The following is a 16,803-nucleotide window of genomic DNA, read 5'->3' as shown; positions in this document are numbered from 1 at the left end:
TAAATGTATAGCTCTAAAGTGATACATACAAGCATGTTATTGTGACATATATTTCTGTGAACATAGAAATGCTTCTGATATTGGTCCAATTATAGTGTGCTGTTTTACAGGGCAATAACTCTTTATATTCTCATGACATCCACTGTAGCAGTGTATCTCAACCCTCTCCTCAGGACACAACAGCAGACCACCATATTGCTGGGAAACGCCCTTTTCTCACTCATGACGCAACTAAAATCCTAATTCACTCACATCCTCTCCCGCCTTGACTACTGCAACCTTCTCCTAGCTGGCATTGCCCTCATCCACCTGCCCCAACTCCAATCCATCTAAAATGCTGCTGCCAGACTCATCTACCTCACTGACCGCCTCACTTCTGCTGCTCCACTATGCAAATCCCTACAATGGCTTTTTAGATAGCCCCACACAGCCCAGCCGAAGCTGCTACCAGTACCCCTTAGGCTAAGGCCCCGCTCCCAGAGTCAGCGCGCCCGCACTGCAGACTGGCGGGGCGCTGACATACACAGACCGCGATATGCGGTCTGTAGGGAGCGGGAGCCGAAGCGGGAGGTGGGCGGGAGTGGGAGGTTTGACAGGGAGGGGGGTGTGGCTTGAGCGGAGGGACCCGCTACTCTCCCTCCCCCCTCCCTCCACGGACTCGGGCTGGAGCTGCTGATGGTAAGCAACACACACACACAGGCACTCATATACTGTATATACACACATACACACACACACACACACACACACACACACACACACACACACACACAGGCACACACATACACACACACACACAGACAGAGGCAGGCACTCACGCACTCAGGCACACACATACACACACACAGACAGAGGCAGGCACTCACACACTCAGGCACACACATACTGTACACACACACAGACAGGCACTCACGCACTCAGACACATACACACACACACACAGACAGAGGCACGCACGCACTCAGACACACACACAGACAGGCACTCACGCTGCTTTCACTCCACACTCCTCCCCGCTCCCCGAAGCTTCTCCTGCTCCCGAAGCCTCCCCTCCCCATTGGCTCACAGCCACACCACGTGACGCGTCAACGCTAGGGATCACCATTTTCTTGTGTCCCATAACGGCTGACGCGCCACAGCGTGTAGTGCGCTGTGCCACCAGGGGGGACCGGGACCGGCTCGGGAGGATTTCCCTGCTGGTGGGGAACTCGCGTGTGGCCGCCCGCGCCAACGAACGCAGCGAGACCGAGGCCTTATGGAGGTAAATATCTCGGCAAGCAGGGGGTCCCTAGAGCTGAAATTAACATGGTTCAGGTCTGGAGACCCCCAGCTTCAATCTTATAACTATATAAAGAGTGTTTTTTTTTAAAAATTATGTTATCATTTTTAACAAAGTAATAAATACATAGGTTTGTACCATAATTTTTTTTATATAATTGACAGAGGCATTCCATATTGCCCGATTGTATACTATATAAATAAAATAAAAAAATACAATAATATAATATAATAATATGGCCCAGATCCCCAGATCTCTGTTATTAATCTAACAAAGCGTTACCTTTCGTTAACGCATTGTTAAGTGAAAACGTGTATCTTCAAAGCTCAGTAACGCAGGGTTAATTGCTATTTTCAGCCACTATAATGGACATTAGTGCTAATGATATGTAAAAGAGGTGTTTCCTATAACAACTCCTGTCCACAGAGCTCTTTTATAGGTAACACAGAGGTTTAGTTAGGTAAGATCTAAACGTGTGTGTGGATGGATATATAAAGCAGTTGGGAATCTCCCCCTCCCACACCCCATCTTCCCCTCCTTCATCCCCACTCTCTCTCCCTCCCACTCCCCATCTCCTTCCTCTCCTTCACCCCCCCTCTCTCTGCCTCCCTCTCCTACACCCCCTCTCTCTCCCCCTCCCACTCCCCATCTCCTTCCTCTCCTTCCGCACCTCTCTCTCTCCCTCCCACTCCCCATCTCCTTCCTCTCCTTCCCCCCTCCCCCTCCCCATCTCCTTCAGCCCCTCTCTCTCTCCCTCCCACTCCCCATCTCCTTCCTCTCCTTCCCCCCTCCCCCTCCCCATCTCCTTCAGCCCCTCTCTCTCTGCCTCCGTCTCCTTCACCCCCTCTCTCTCCCCCTCCCACTCCCCATCTCCTTCCTCTCCTTCCCCCCTCCCCCTCCCCATCTCCTTCCTCTCCTTCAGCCCCTCTCTCTCTCTGCCTCCCTCTCCTTCACCCCCTATCTCTCCCCCTCCCCCTCCCCATCTCCTTCCTCTCCTTCGCTCTCTCCCTCACCCTTCCCCTCCCCCTTCTCCTCCAGCAAAGCTCACTGGAAGGAGGGAGCTAACACCACATTTAACGAATAGAGGCGTAAGACCAGTCCTGTTAATTCAAGCTAACGCGTGGCAATGCTAACTTAACATGATGTTAAGCCCATGCTAATGAGATCCCTAACGGCCATGTGTTTTTGTATATAATTAGGTTTGTGGATTTGCGTTAAGTTCCCTGAGGTTAACGCGCATTACTGATTTTGATAACAGCATGTTGAGTTAAATGAGCTTTATGGATCCGGGCCTTAACATGTTACATCTGCTGCACGTATAATCCTTCACTTCTGTTTAAATGTGAGCAAACATTTTGGGGAGGGGAGGGGAAGCGCTTACAGAGGCCCAGTGCTTGCCTCCGGTGTGGATATCCCCGCTGGCTCCTTCCGGTGCGGCTGACTGCGTGCTGTGACGCGTCAGCCAGCCGGAGCTACAAGGAGCTTGTGGTTTCGGCGAGTGCCGCATCACGTGACACGCAAGGCAGCCAATCCAATTCCCCCCCCCCCTGCTCCGATCCCCCCGTTCCGATTCCCCCCTCTTCTCCGATTTCCCCCCCTGCTCCGATCCCCCTTCCGATTCCCCCCAGCTCCGATCCACCCCCCGTGTGTATTTGTGTGTGTGTGAGTACCTGTGTGTGAGTGCCTGTGTGTGTGTGTGTGTGTGTGTGCGTGCCTGTGTGCCTGTGTGCCTGTGTGCGTGAGTGCCAGTGTGCCTGTGTGCCTGTGTGCGTGAGTGCCAGTGTGCCTGTGTGCCTGTGTGCGTGAGTGCCAGTGTGCCTGTGTGCGTGTGTGGCTGAGGGGCTGAGGGGCTCAGGGGCTGCGAGGTGGGGCTGTGTGATGGTCCCGTCCCCTCACGTCATGGCTGTGCCCCCCACCCGTTTGGCCACGCCCCCCGCGCCGGAAAAAAATCACCGCAGATCGCGGTGCAGTGAATTGCACGCGCCGCCGGCAAGCAAAGCGGCCGTGCGGCCGCGTGCAGCAGGGACTTAGCCTTACCTTGTCTCCGGGACTTCTGGTGACGTGTTGCCATGGCAACACAATGTCACATGACGTTGTGGCATCAGAAAACACCGGAAAAAAGGTAAGGGTGGCCAGCTGGGGGGGAGAGCAGGCAGGGGGGCGCAGACACAAACGTTTGCCTACTAACAGGGGAAGTATCTACGTAAATTACCCATGTTAAAAAATAAGCATTTTTCCCTCTTCAAAGAATGACATTTCAATGCACAGTATGTACTATTTTCCTTAATACATTATTGATGACAATTTATTTTTAATATCCATTTAATACAAAGAAAACATCCTGGTTATTTAAATAACAAAATTACAAATCATGTTTTATTACTTGTTTTTAGCAACCATCATGTACAGTATATGATAGTGCTGGAAATGGGATTTTTGAACTGGGGGTATGGCTAAATCCATCAGTGTTACTAACCTCGCTTCCCCCTCCTCCCCCCTCAAAAAAAATTCATGGCTCGATCTCAACCTGTCATATTATTTTAAATGTGAAACATTCAAAATAAATCAATCTTACAAAAAACATTTCTAATAAATAAAAAAGAAACATCTGTTATCACTTATCAGCACAAAACCAAACGGCTTTAAGTTTACAAAGAGCTATAACCATTTTTCCATAAAAACATTAATATTACTGAAACTGAAATACATTATTAAATATCCCACAAACTTTTACATTCGGAATGATAATGCACCTTTTCTTTTTTTAGGACATGCAGTTTCTTCAGCACGGAGCCTTCCCAGAAGATGCCAAGACTTAACATAAACATTTGGATTGAAGAGAGAAAGAGGCGGCCTGACCAAGTTCATAAAAAGTATGTTTCGTAGGTGTTCCACATTAAGGGGCCTATGCAGAGAGCAGCGAATTTTAAAATTGGCGAGTTTATTAAAAAGTAGCTTTTTTGGAGAGTTTTATTCTCCATATGCAGAAATGTGCGAATTCTGCTATGTTTAACATGAATGCGTGTGGCGAGTTTAAATTGGCGAGATGCGCGCTTCAGAAATGTGTAAAAAAAAATTTGCGCCTTTTTTTCCCTTTGCTATGGCCGCGAGCGGCAGCTTCTTGCCAATTTTTTCTGGCGAGGCAAAAAGGAGACAATCGCGCCATTTTATTGGCGCGAACAGCCGCTAGATGCCGTTCGCGCCTCTCTGCATTAGGATATTTTAAAACTGGCGAGATGGAGGTTATCGCCAGCCGCGAGGCGAGTTTTAGAAATAGAAAAGAAAAATTGGCGCGTTTTTCGTAACTCGCCATTTTCTGCTGTTTTCTGCGCGATTTTCTCCAAAAAATGGCGAATTTTGAAATAGCGCTGCTCTCTGCATAGGCCCCTAAGTCTTGTACGTGTATGGGACAAATTAATTCCACGGAACTTCCTCTCACGTTCTGCAGTGGAAACCGGTATTATATTAACTGCTTCAATTATTTTTTTAAGATCCTCGCATATTCTAATTCCTTTCCTATCCTTCAATTCTCTGAAAGCTCTCAGTGTACAGTATGTTTTCCATTCAATCCAACATTCTCTGCCACTTCTTCTGTTTCATTGTCCCTGTCTGTAAAATTCTGTGGCCAATTTTCATAGCAAAGGTATGGGGATTGTCTGATTGGTGTTTCACACTTTTCTTTGCATACTAGTGCCAGAGTAAATTGCCTGGATTTCATATTGTTAATCAAACCTATTAAAAATTGATTCCTGTTGCTGGTGGGAACTTTACCAACATGAAGTAAAACATTACCAAACTTCATTTTTCCCACCACTTCTTTGTAGAGCTTGTCTGGTTTTTCAGTCTGACATTCTACAACCATTATCATTATTTCTAAGCGAGCTTTATGCAAATTACATTTTTAACATTGTAATTCCAAAGAAAGTTCCGAAAGCTCCAATAAAACATCAAACAACAGACTTACATTTTCAATGAATGCAGACGATTCTAACACCTTCTTTAAACCTTGATATTTGATTCTTTCCACGCTTACTCTAGAAGTATAGATGATAGATAAGGAGAGGTCTACCGCTCACCTAATACTTAGATATTTATAATGAAAAGTCACAAGGTGCATAAGGGAATATATTGAATCTATATACACATAGGAGGTAAGGTTTAGAGAAAACCCTTCCACCACAAGAAGCCCTCAAAAATTGCACTCATGTTTAGTACTCAAATGGAGGATAACATTGATCCACGATACACATTAGCCTATACTGCCAGTCATAGTGAGTGGAAAAAGCAAAAATAATATATCTTTAATAGTTATCTACAAAAACCACAGGGTGTAATGTACAAGGAAAGTTTAAAATTACGGCAGTGAAATATGACTAAAAAATGGGGAGTACTCATATATGTGGGAAGATATTCTTAATTCCCACACAGGGTTAATACTCCCTGAGTAAAGAACTTCCACCACAGTTAATCACAGTACAGGGAATTGGAAAGAAGAATCTAGAAGTATCAGAACTTGCATTGCTGAAATGTTCCCAAAGAGCATCATACAGTACTATTGCCAAATAGCTTTGACGGTGCTAGAAGATGAAGCAGCCCATCTTACACTAAACACACAACCAATTTTCAGACACTGACACTGTAGAGACTCCGCGCAGGCGTTACATTCGTCCTGATTATTCGGAGGTCTGTGGTACAGTGAATATAATTTGTCACAAATAAATTGTAAATAATTCAACCCTGCAACTTCAGCAACAGAATCACTCACGCTCAGTTCAAGCCTGTGATTCGCACAGTGCCAAATAGATGCATTAGGAAAATCATTGAGGAACAATGTTGCAACTCAAGCATTTAGTTCGAGCATAACTGATGCAAAAGAAATACAATTTTCCATCAGATATTGCATTGAAAATCCTGAAAATGTGTCTAAAAGTGCATCATGAACGTTTTTGGATTTTGCACCACGTTGTAAATGTGCCAAATCAAAATTAAAAGAAACGGTATCATCAGATTCACCAACAGCGGTCCTTAAGTAAATTACTAGAACAGTTTTGCTATTGATTGTAGTTGATTCATCGACCATAACAGAACATGTAGATTTTTTTGTTCTTAATATTTTGAATTACTGCATTATGTATTTCCTGTCCTACAGTATGTGGTTTGCAATATCTGCGCAAGATTTTGGGGGAATGTAAAACAAGACCACAATCAATTCCGCTGATTTCTTGCAGTTCAATGTTATGTTCCATATCTGTAAAAGGTCTACCTTTATATTATAAACGGTTCTAAATGTTCTGCATGTTTTTTCTCGTGTATTTCCAATGATTTATAGACTGTTATATAATTATTTTTTTTTGCTGTGAATTATATGTAATGTGAGTTTGGCTATTTTGTGTTTGCAAATAGTTTTTCTTAATTCTTTCAATTGGTTGCTTTTAGTACCACGAATTTCAAAATCACACCATTCTTGAGATAGATGTATTCCATGGGTTTGTTCGCCCCCCAAATGAGAAACATTGCTACACACACTGCACCCTATTGTTTTAAAAATGTTTTGTCATAATCCATGGATATTCTTGTTTCTTTGTTTAAAACATTTCACGGGTCCAACAATCTGGAATATCACTCGTGGAATTTTCACAAATAGACGACTCTTTCTCTTGAAGGTCTATAGATTTAGAAGTCGATGCCTTGGGACTAGGAGGCTGGGGGACGAGAATGTCCTTGTCAGGGTTATTTTTCTCAGTGTCAAGGGTTGATCTTCGGCTTGAGTGGATCCCAGTGGCAGGAACAGCAGGGAGAGTGGTCGGGGTCACAAGCAGAGGTCAGAGGCAGGTGGCAGATACCGTGGTCGGGGTCACAAGCAGAGGTCAGAGGCAAGCGGCAGATAGCGTGGTCGAGGTCACAAGCAGAGGTCGGCATTGAGGATACTGGAACAGGACAATAGCAATAGCAACAGCAGTAAACACAGGCACCTAGCAGGAGCTGAGGAACCAGTATAAATAGGCACTGACAGACAGGAAGGGGAAGTTTTTATAGGCAGGCTGAGAGTAGAGCAGAGGTGTCAGGTTTCAGGGTCTGGAATGTTCCTTGAGGGAGCTAACAGAGTAGCAGCAGTCCCAGTGGATAAGCATGGGTACTGCAGGCTAGAACATGACATTGAGAGAGCTAGCAGAGTAGCAGCAGGCCCAGTGGATAAGCATGGGTACTGCAGGCTAGAACATGACACTCAGATAATGTAAATTGTATTATTGTCCAGTTTTCACTTTCACTAACACTAACATTATCGAGTTTGGTGCACTTTAAAACCCTCCTTTATGAACACGAATGTAAAGTTTCAATTAACCAAAAGTCAAGGGTCACTGACCTCTTTGCAAGGGTTCCCATAAGTTTAACACTAGCAAGGGTATTTCCTTGCTAGAAACTGCAATTCCCATGAACCCTTACAGCAGGTCAGTGATGTCAGAATGCCCTTATATGGCTAGATCTGTAATCTAAGTGCAGCTGACTACAAATCCCATAAGACCTTGCTAGTTGCTAACAAACAAAAGTGACAGGCAGCACTTTAATAAATGGTAATGAGATATTTGTAAGTAATCAGTGTGCAGCCTTATACATTGAGCTCACACAGTGCACTCTCACCAGCGTCCCACACAGCAGGAGTGCAGAGGATACATGTTGCTGACAAGGAATAGACGGTTTGCTTTTGCATTACACTGCTCTCCAAATTTGGAACTCTTGCTATTTTTGGATCCTAATGAACTGTTACTCTAGTCTGCTGCTAGATATTGTGCTTTAATTGTGGGAATAGTCTGGACGTTGTATTGGGGAAAGAGGGACAAGGGAAGTACCTCTTGGTCCCGTGGGACCAGAGGGAACTGGCCTGAAGAAGAGGTTCTCACCTCAACACGTTGCCCCCCTACCATACCCTCCTCCCCATATTGTGTTCCCCTCCCTCACTTTGTCTTGTTTTTTCATTCGCTTTCCCTGTATTCTGTCCTCATATTTTTACACTCCAAAGGCATTATTTCCATTGTGGAATATCACTCCAAGTCATTGTTTCCTTGTGTGTACATTAAATTCATTTCTAATTTGGACTTTATTCCGTTGTTGATTATCATTATTTCTTTAGAGACAGTGAGTGCTGGAACATTTGTGTTTGCTTGCTAGTTGCTGTTTCAGACCGGGCTGGTACAGCGCTGATGCAAGGAGCCTGAGGAAAACTTAGCTAGTGATTATCACAGCAGGTGGATCCCACTGAAAGCAGGGAGTCCTGTGATACGCTTAGGCTGTGTCCAAAGTGCTGTATACGATGCGAGCTATGTAGCTTGCGCCGAAAACAAACACTAGGACACCAATGCATATGCGTATAGTACACATGCACATGCGCTACGGGGAGACTTGCGCTTCGCGCTACAAACAAGTTTGTATTTCCTGCGCGACGACTGGGTCACGTGAGCGGTTCGCCCAATGAAGGTGAACCAGCTCTGTGACGTCATGGCCACGCCCCCTGACATGCCTCCCTGTTGCCTCTGCCTGCAGGACAGGAAATATCTCCTGCTGCCGGCAGTGTACGCTGCGCCGAGGAGTGCGGAAGCGGGCACGTTCCACTATGGATGTAGCCTTAGATGTGGCCAACTTTACTGGTCCAGCTGCTGCTGCTTGTGGTTGGGGTATGGTTATCTCACCGCAAGCAGTTGCGGTGCCGAACACTGTAAAGTTGGCTACATCTGTATGAAAAATAGTTAATTACTTGGTCGATAGGTGGTGCTAGCAGGACTACATTATACCATTAAGCTCTTATTATATCTACTTGTTTTTTCAATCTCTCCCCCCCATTTCCAGCCCTGTTTATATGACAGTGAAAAAGACCAGTCAAAATGATCAACTATGTTGATGCTTTGGTCCACAGACCACAGTTACTAAAGAGTGTCAATTCCATCAAGGACAATATTGCTGTTTAACACTATGGACTCCCAAGGACTTAGCTACTACGTCATGGAATCTGGTACTCCAGGAACCCTATAACGTAGAATCTACATCTTACACTAATTGCTTGTTTATGTAGGGGAGATTGCGTTTTGCGCTCCTGTGAAGCACAGAACAAGATGTAACAGGAAGAGTCACCAGTGATGGAGTGATCATGTAATCACTTCGGAGAAGCAGCCACGTGATTGCCACAGTCAAGGGGATCATGGCACACAAAAGGTTAATGATTAACCCCATTAGAACACATTAAGTCCCACATGGATGCGACTGAGGGTTGGATTCACTAATGGTCAATATAGCTGAATTAAAATGTGGCATTATTAATAAAAATTATTGTGGTGATATATTTTACAGGAACAAAAAGGAAACTTCGTTCTACCTGGATATCTTTTGAGTAGTTTTGTAATCTTTCACTGATTCTTTTAACATTACCTCCGTATTTACTAAGAATTGTTCATTCATAAATGGGGGGGTGGTGATAATGATCTCATTTACATGCACCAAAATTGCGTTAACTCAGCGTTAAACAAATCTATTAATACAAATAAATGATAACTCATAGAAATCAGCGTTAATAAGCGCTTCTGAGGTTTGGACTGCTTCTTTTACAAGATCACAAACATGAAATAGTTTTAGACCCAAAACAAAAATACCAGTAAAAGTGCCCACTCATAGTATTTTTATCACCTATTCTCAGTGGCTAGTCTTAGCTTAAATATATGTATTTAGTGCCCATTATAAACAAAGGAAAGATAGGGCTAACGTCAGCATGGGGTAGGTGAAAAAAATTGGCAATATGTTTTAGCGGTGGTCCATTTCAGAGGTTAGTAAATAGCTTGGGAATAGGTATCGCAGTATTAATTAATCAATTTGCAATGCTTATTTGCAAATGCTGCATTAAATATATAGGATATATCGACTTATTACCGGTTTCCGCTGGCAATATGGCTCTAATGAATAGGTTGGTAAATAACATTGGCGTTATACACGGATAACATAATTTTTAAAATGCATTGTCCTTACAGTGGCACACTTCCACCATCTAGTAACATTCAGCCTTTATCCTTCTGTTTGCAGTATTATTATTATCAATAGACTGTAAATACACAGTAAAAGCAAGGAATACTTTAATACCTTCCAGGTATTCAGCATTGAATATAAGCTGACCCTGACTGACACCAAAACTACTGTTTGTTCAAAGAGGAAAATCAGATAATACAGTATCTCTGCTGTCTGCTGCATAGAAAATTGTGATTTATTTCTTCTTCGCCGAGAGGGGAACAAAGCAAAATATTTAACCTCACCCCTCACAGAGGACAAGAGAATACAGTAACAATGTAGTTCTATAGAGATATTGTTAATATGTTCTACTTTGGAAAGCCGGGACATACAATGTACTGATTAGGTGTTTCAGAGTGTAACCCATACTCTGCCAGAGTGGTCTACAGTAAGTACATTGCTCTGGGGACTTGGTACAATGTAAAGGTACTGTCCTACTAAGCTGGAGCCCCTTTTTTGACATTTTGTTTGTGGGGAATGTTTAAAAATTGGGCCCCATTGTTATTTTCTATAAACTCCATTCTTTCGTTAGTAAAGTATGATTTGTTACCTACAGTATAGCCTGAGAAAAACAGCAGGTATTTTAGTTTCAGTGTGATTTGTTGCTGTGAAGTTAGTTAAAGCGACAATCCAAGCTGGTGATTTTTTCTTTACCATAGGGTTGAAGCAGGGGGTCTCTGGAACTGAGCCCCATTAATTTCAGCTCAGAGGAAGTCCTTCTTCCTGAGATACCTCCATAGGGGTGCCGGTAGCCTCTCTGCTTGGCTAGCAGGGGTGAGATAATAGCCGTTTTTCAAAGCACTGGCCCCCTGCGTGTTATTAGGAAGCTGTGACGTCACCCGGTTTGACTTCCTATTGGCTCACGTGATGAGGAAACTTTAAACTTGCCGGAAATACTAGAACTCCCTTTGGAAGTAAGTATCTCCGAAAGCAAGGGGTCACCGGAGATGAAATTAACGAGGTTCATCTCCGGAGACCCCCTTCTTCAATCCTACAGTATGCAACAAAAAAAATACATTGTTAGCTTGATCTGCTCCTTTCCCATACAATACCTTAATAATAACACAATTGTTACAATGGCATGGAATGTCATGGAATATAATGGAAGGTTTTCACAAGAAACCTTTTGTTATCCAGATGTACAGTAACTTATTTTGCATATTCAAGTTACCATGTGTACACATTTGTACAATATACATTCATATTTCCAGATATGAGCACTTTACCATAAATAAGGGCATAGTCATTCCAAATATAGATATATCAATAAATGTGTCTACATGTTGCATGTTTTCTGATATAGGCTCGAAAAGAGAAGTAGGCACATCATAAAAAAAGAAAAGTAATGGGTGCTAAGAACTGTCTGCACAGCCTGACACACAAAATAGTAAATGTAGCAAAAGATAAAAGCGCACTGATACATGGAAAAGTTTTAAAGACTTACATTTAATTACAGTAGCAAAGTTAATGTTTCGGTCCATCAGAACCTTCATCAGAGCTATAACAAAAAATATATATTTTTGTGCATGTTTATGTGATTGTAAAAATTCCTTCCTCGCTTATTTACAGTGAGTATATTGTTAAAGACATTTAATTGCAGCTATGCCAGTAGAGCACTGTGTATGTTCATCTCTATAGGTTTCATCAAAATATGCTATGGGCGAATATGTAAAGGACAGTGTGTCATTACTTATCATCTACATCTCATCAAACTGACAGATGGGTAAGAAACTCAATAATGGAAGGGTGTCACAGCTGGGGTTTGCAATGCATGGGTATTTTCATGGTACCCCTTTCTGAGAATTTGCAGACAGGCTATTTGGTTCAGGGAAAGTTCAAATTCAAATGTGTGCCATTGTAGAGCAAAAACAGCAATGGAGAATGGACATTGGAAACATTCTGTTTAACATTCGGGTCCTTCCTCTTTCAGAGGTGAATATATGGTATAAAAAAACCAACAAGCAAGCATTAAATATAGCAGAAAGTGCTAAAAAGTATGATGTAGATCACTAAGACACTAGGGATGTAATTCCATATGGCCTTTTGGGCCATTTTCGACAGAAAATTCCTATTAACTTTAATGGCTGCTTGGGCCTACAGAAAATGAAGCCCTAGGACTATATTTACTAAGCAATGCTAAGGCTTGAAGCATCTAACGGCCTAATTATTTGAGATCATTGATGGCGTAAGACGTGTAGTAGATCTAAATGCCTCAAAGCTTCCTGCTTTCTTACCAAATACATCTTCAATATGAAATGTTTGCAGGTACTACTGATTCCCTGCTCTAAAAAGATTACACTCTGCTTTTTGGTGCCAGAAAACAAGTCCAACAAGGTCACAGACAGTTAGTAATTGGATATAATGCCGTTTTTCTATAACTAGCATAATTTCACTATGCCACACCACTATATACAGTACACAACTCACACTCTGCACAAGAACAGGATTAATTAGTGAGCTAGAAAAGCTATCACCTGTCCAAATGCTCCAAGATAGATTCTACAGTTCCCAATTTCATATAATTTAGCTGCAGGTTATCAAAAGATGGGAAAATAAATTCCCACCTTCTAATTTCTTTTTAGGACAATACAGTATAATATGTAAACCTATGCTTGAGTAATACAGAGGAAACTTTCTGTTATCACTGGGGAATTTTTGAGAGGTACTTATTCAATGGTTTTGACACAAAATATGAGGGTTTGCACTTTAATTTTTACTTGATTACCTACTTTATTATGAAGTCCTCAAATGGTGTTTTGGATTGATATAAGTAATATATTTTGCGTCAGTTTTTTTATAATTTAGATCAATGTTGTCAAGTAGTCTGATTGCACTCTTAATATATTAGATAACCAGGGACTGATGATTTCAAGAAGAAGGTTAAATGGGTTTTTAGAAAGAAGATACTTTTTGCAGGTACATCCCTCAATTTGTTCTACACATCTTGTAAGTAAAATTCTTGGGTACAAATACTAAAAACGTGCTTAAAAAGCAGAACTCTCACAGCAAACTAAAAGCTACCAACATAGAAAAAGCCCAGACCTGTACGTGCTGGATTTTATTTTTTAGGTATCAGTATTTTATTATTTTAAAACCAATGCATAATTATTTTTAATGTTATACTGATATTGGTCCAACAGAGGTGATGATTGACTTTGGGACCCAAACAAACTCTTTATGAAATTCCTAGCAGTGATGTGCATTCTCCTCCGCTACTGGAAGGTTTAGTGCTATTCTGATACCGTACTTGTTCTTCTTTAAATTCATTGCTTTGCTTTTTATTTCTAAACACGTGAATCAAAATTAGGATAACCAGCAATACCAATAAAACCCCGGTGTACTTTCTGCATTAGAATGCATAGGTCCCGTAAGCATTTTCTAGAAGGGGCAGGCCCACTTTGATGATTGACAATATTTTGTTGGGTGATCTGATTCCTTTTCCCTTAGCCCATTTGGCATAGTTAAAACTATTCATGACTTCTCTCATTCAGAAAACTGAAGATTGGAGAAGATGATGGATGGGAGGAGGAACCATTGTCTGTGACAGGGGAGTGGAGTGCACACTTTTGCTGCTGCGCCCCCCTCTCTGGCCTGCCCCGGTGCTCGCGCCCCCTGCTGTCTTGCAGCTGCATCAAAATGATGCTGCGGGGATATGTGATGCTGCCATGGCGATGCGTCACAGCGTCTGAATCATGGTAAGTTTATTGTTGCAGAGGCCTCAGGCGATCCCCCGGCATTTAATTTAAATGCCTTGGGGAAGAGCGCGGGGCCTCTGCAACCACCCGCGCCCCCCCCCCCCCCCCAGTTTGTGCACCTCTGGTCTGTGGAACAGTACAGCAGATTCTAATCAACAGTGACATAACTGAAAATAGAGTACAGTAGCTGCTGGCAGAGAAACACTCCCAAGTTTCAGGTAACCATGTAAACAATCTGATACCCAAAAATATTACAAAAAATCTTATTGCTTGTTATTTAGATAAAGGCACCAGTTATTATTAAAATGGCTGCACAGAGCCTCCGGTGTTCTCCAAGTTTCATTTAATACACTATCAGAGTAAATAGACACAGAACTAACTTGTTGTTACATTCGGGCATTTGAAAGATATCAACATCATCATAATCACTACATGGAAAAAGTAGAGTAAACAATAAAAGCTGTACAAATAAACAAAAATGTACTATACATTCCCCAAGTAGCCCAGTCGTAATTGTGACTAAGATAATCTCCTTATGTATGTATAGCCCTAAAAACCTGGCCTTTTGGTAGCCCACAAGGATTACATTTAAGCACCACTGTACTATGTCATATTCTGTTACTCCAAGAGGTTAACTATCATTCCTCATCATACATGGGGCATGTGGCCGTATATACTAAGTCACACAACCAATTTTGATCTCTATATCTCTCTAGGGAAGTGAATACTTGTGCATTTTAAGAAGACTGCATGATGGGTACGTTTGGTACACACACACATATATATATATATATATATATATATATATATATATATATATATATATATATATATATATAAAATATGCAATAAATGATTAATGATCAGAGCGATACTTTCAGGATCAAATTTCAATACAGCAAAAAGATGGGCTCAAATATGATTAAAAAAAACAGCAAATCTGAGTGACCACACAGCATATGTGCACATACAGTCATTTAAAAACTCTAGATATGCTTTCAATTATTAAAATAAAGACTTATCAAGGAAGTGCTAGGATTTAGGAAATTACGGGAATGACTACAGATGTACAGTAGCCAAATGTGTTGTCGAATATTCGGCAAGAAAATTGCAGTTGAAAGCGGCTTCCCTGCGGCCAGACTAATTGCCCATCATAATTAACACAGTTGTGGTCCCTGCTTCTGATTCGTACGGGAAAGTGAAAAAGTGGGTGAAAGTGCGCTACTAAAAATCAACCTATATACTATATTAATTCACACAAAACCCAAGTGAGATGGTGAAAAAAGGGGGTAAAATAAATTGAAATTACGTGTTCCTAAATCGTAAAGAGCGTATGCAGCTGTAGAAACAGGGGTGGCTCAAACACCCCCTAAACTGTAGCAGAAAAAAAACATAAAAAACAGCGCACAACACTCATAGTGCATTAAATAAAATATTATTTGATCAACACAATACACGGTAGGTAATCTGCGTACATCAGAAAAGATTTATGCCAGCATTTCAAGGGATATCGTTACCCAAGCACCAGACAGCAGGACCAGGTCTCTCCAGCATGGTATCATCTGGTGAACCCAGAGGTGAAGTGGGTCAGGGGTCATCACGATAAAGCCCAAGGTAGGTTTCCAAGGATATAACAGTATACTAACTGTTGATTGAAAGTCCCAAGGAGTGCAGATATACTGCTGATAAACCGCAAGAGAGTCCTTTTATAGGAAGGTGTACAGAATCAGGAGCTCTGTGGATAGATCTCTCGTTGTTACACCGTCCGGCCGTCAGTGATGTCACCACGCTGCGACTCTGGAAGTCGTGGGCCACGTGTCTAAGGTTTACCAGATCTCGGGTCCCGGCATTGTCAAAGAGGAGCAGGATGTCTTTAGATTACAAAGATCTTCAAGTAGCGGTATCTTTATCCAACACGTTTCGAAACCAAGAGTGATTTCTTCATCAACACTCCACTTCACCTTCCACACTCATGGGAACCTGCATACAGTTTGATTGTGACAAATCTATTACAGAGTGCTTTTCCTGGTAATGTACAGGTTAATAAGAGCTTCAATCAGACTTAGAACTATGCAACTAATTTTGACAGATTTATTATAAATCATTCTTCCTGGTAATGTACAGGTTATTAAGATTTTATATTAGTGTTAGGACCCTTGAGACGTGGTCTGCCTTGGAGGGGCCCAAGGGCTTACAACACTTTGGCCAAAGAGTTAAACTAAAAGACCATTTTATTCAAAAGATATCTTTATATATATATTCACTATACCGTGTATCTGTGTCAATGGATGTAGCACTGAGCTCTGTTTGTGTTTCATGTTCTGTCTCTGGGTTTAAATATATATTGCCATGCTCAGTAGCACTCCTCTTTGACACCTATACGCATATATATATATATTGTGGTTATTTTGGGGGTTCAATATGAGCTTATAGGGTTTCTGTATGTTTTGTCATTCAGTGTTATACCCACGTTCCATACTACCTTCTTTGATTGTACTCTATCTACCTCACGTTCTGTTTCCTGGCTGTTTCCTGTCTGTGTTCCCTCCGGCTATGTAACTCTATCTCTTCTGACAATCCCACTTTATGTTGGATCCGCTTACTGAACATAAGAAAAAAAAGCGAATGGTAGTAGCTAATTGGTATAGACATGATATAGGGCTTGGTATTGGGATTTTATAAAACGGGAGCTATCTGTTAAGCGTTGCAAATTACTGTTTAGCCATTACAGTAAATCGATACTAGGAGAGTCAATTTTAAGTTTGTGTTTAATGTCAGTGTTTA

At 42.0% G+C, this 16,803-nt stretch overlaps 1 protein-coding gene across 1 annotated transcript in view; it reads right to left on the bottom strand.

Annotated features, from left to right (window-relative positions):
- B3GAT2 (beta-1,3-glucuronyltransferase 2) overlaps positions 1–16,803 on the bottom strand; it is a 116,160-nt gene that overhangs the window by 53,922 nt on the left and 45,435 nt on the right. The window lies entirely within an intron of this gene.

The sequence above is a fragment of the Ascaphus truei genome, chromosome 4 (assembly GCF_040206685.1).
Source record: "Ascaphus truei isolate aAscTru1 chromosome 4, aAscTru1.hap1, whole genome shotgun sequence".
In the NCBI taxonomy this organism is placed as follows: domain Eukaryota; kingdom Metazoa; phylum Chordata; class Amphibia; order Anura; family Ascaphidae; genus Ascaphus; species Ascaphus truei.
Note: the sequence above shows the minus strand (reverse complement) of the source record. Positions and strands in the feature narration are given on the sequence as shown.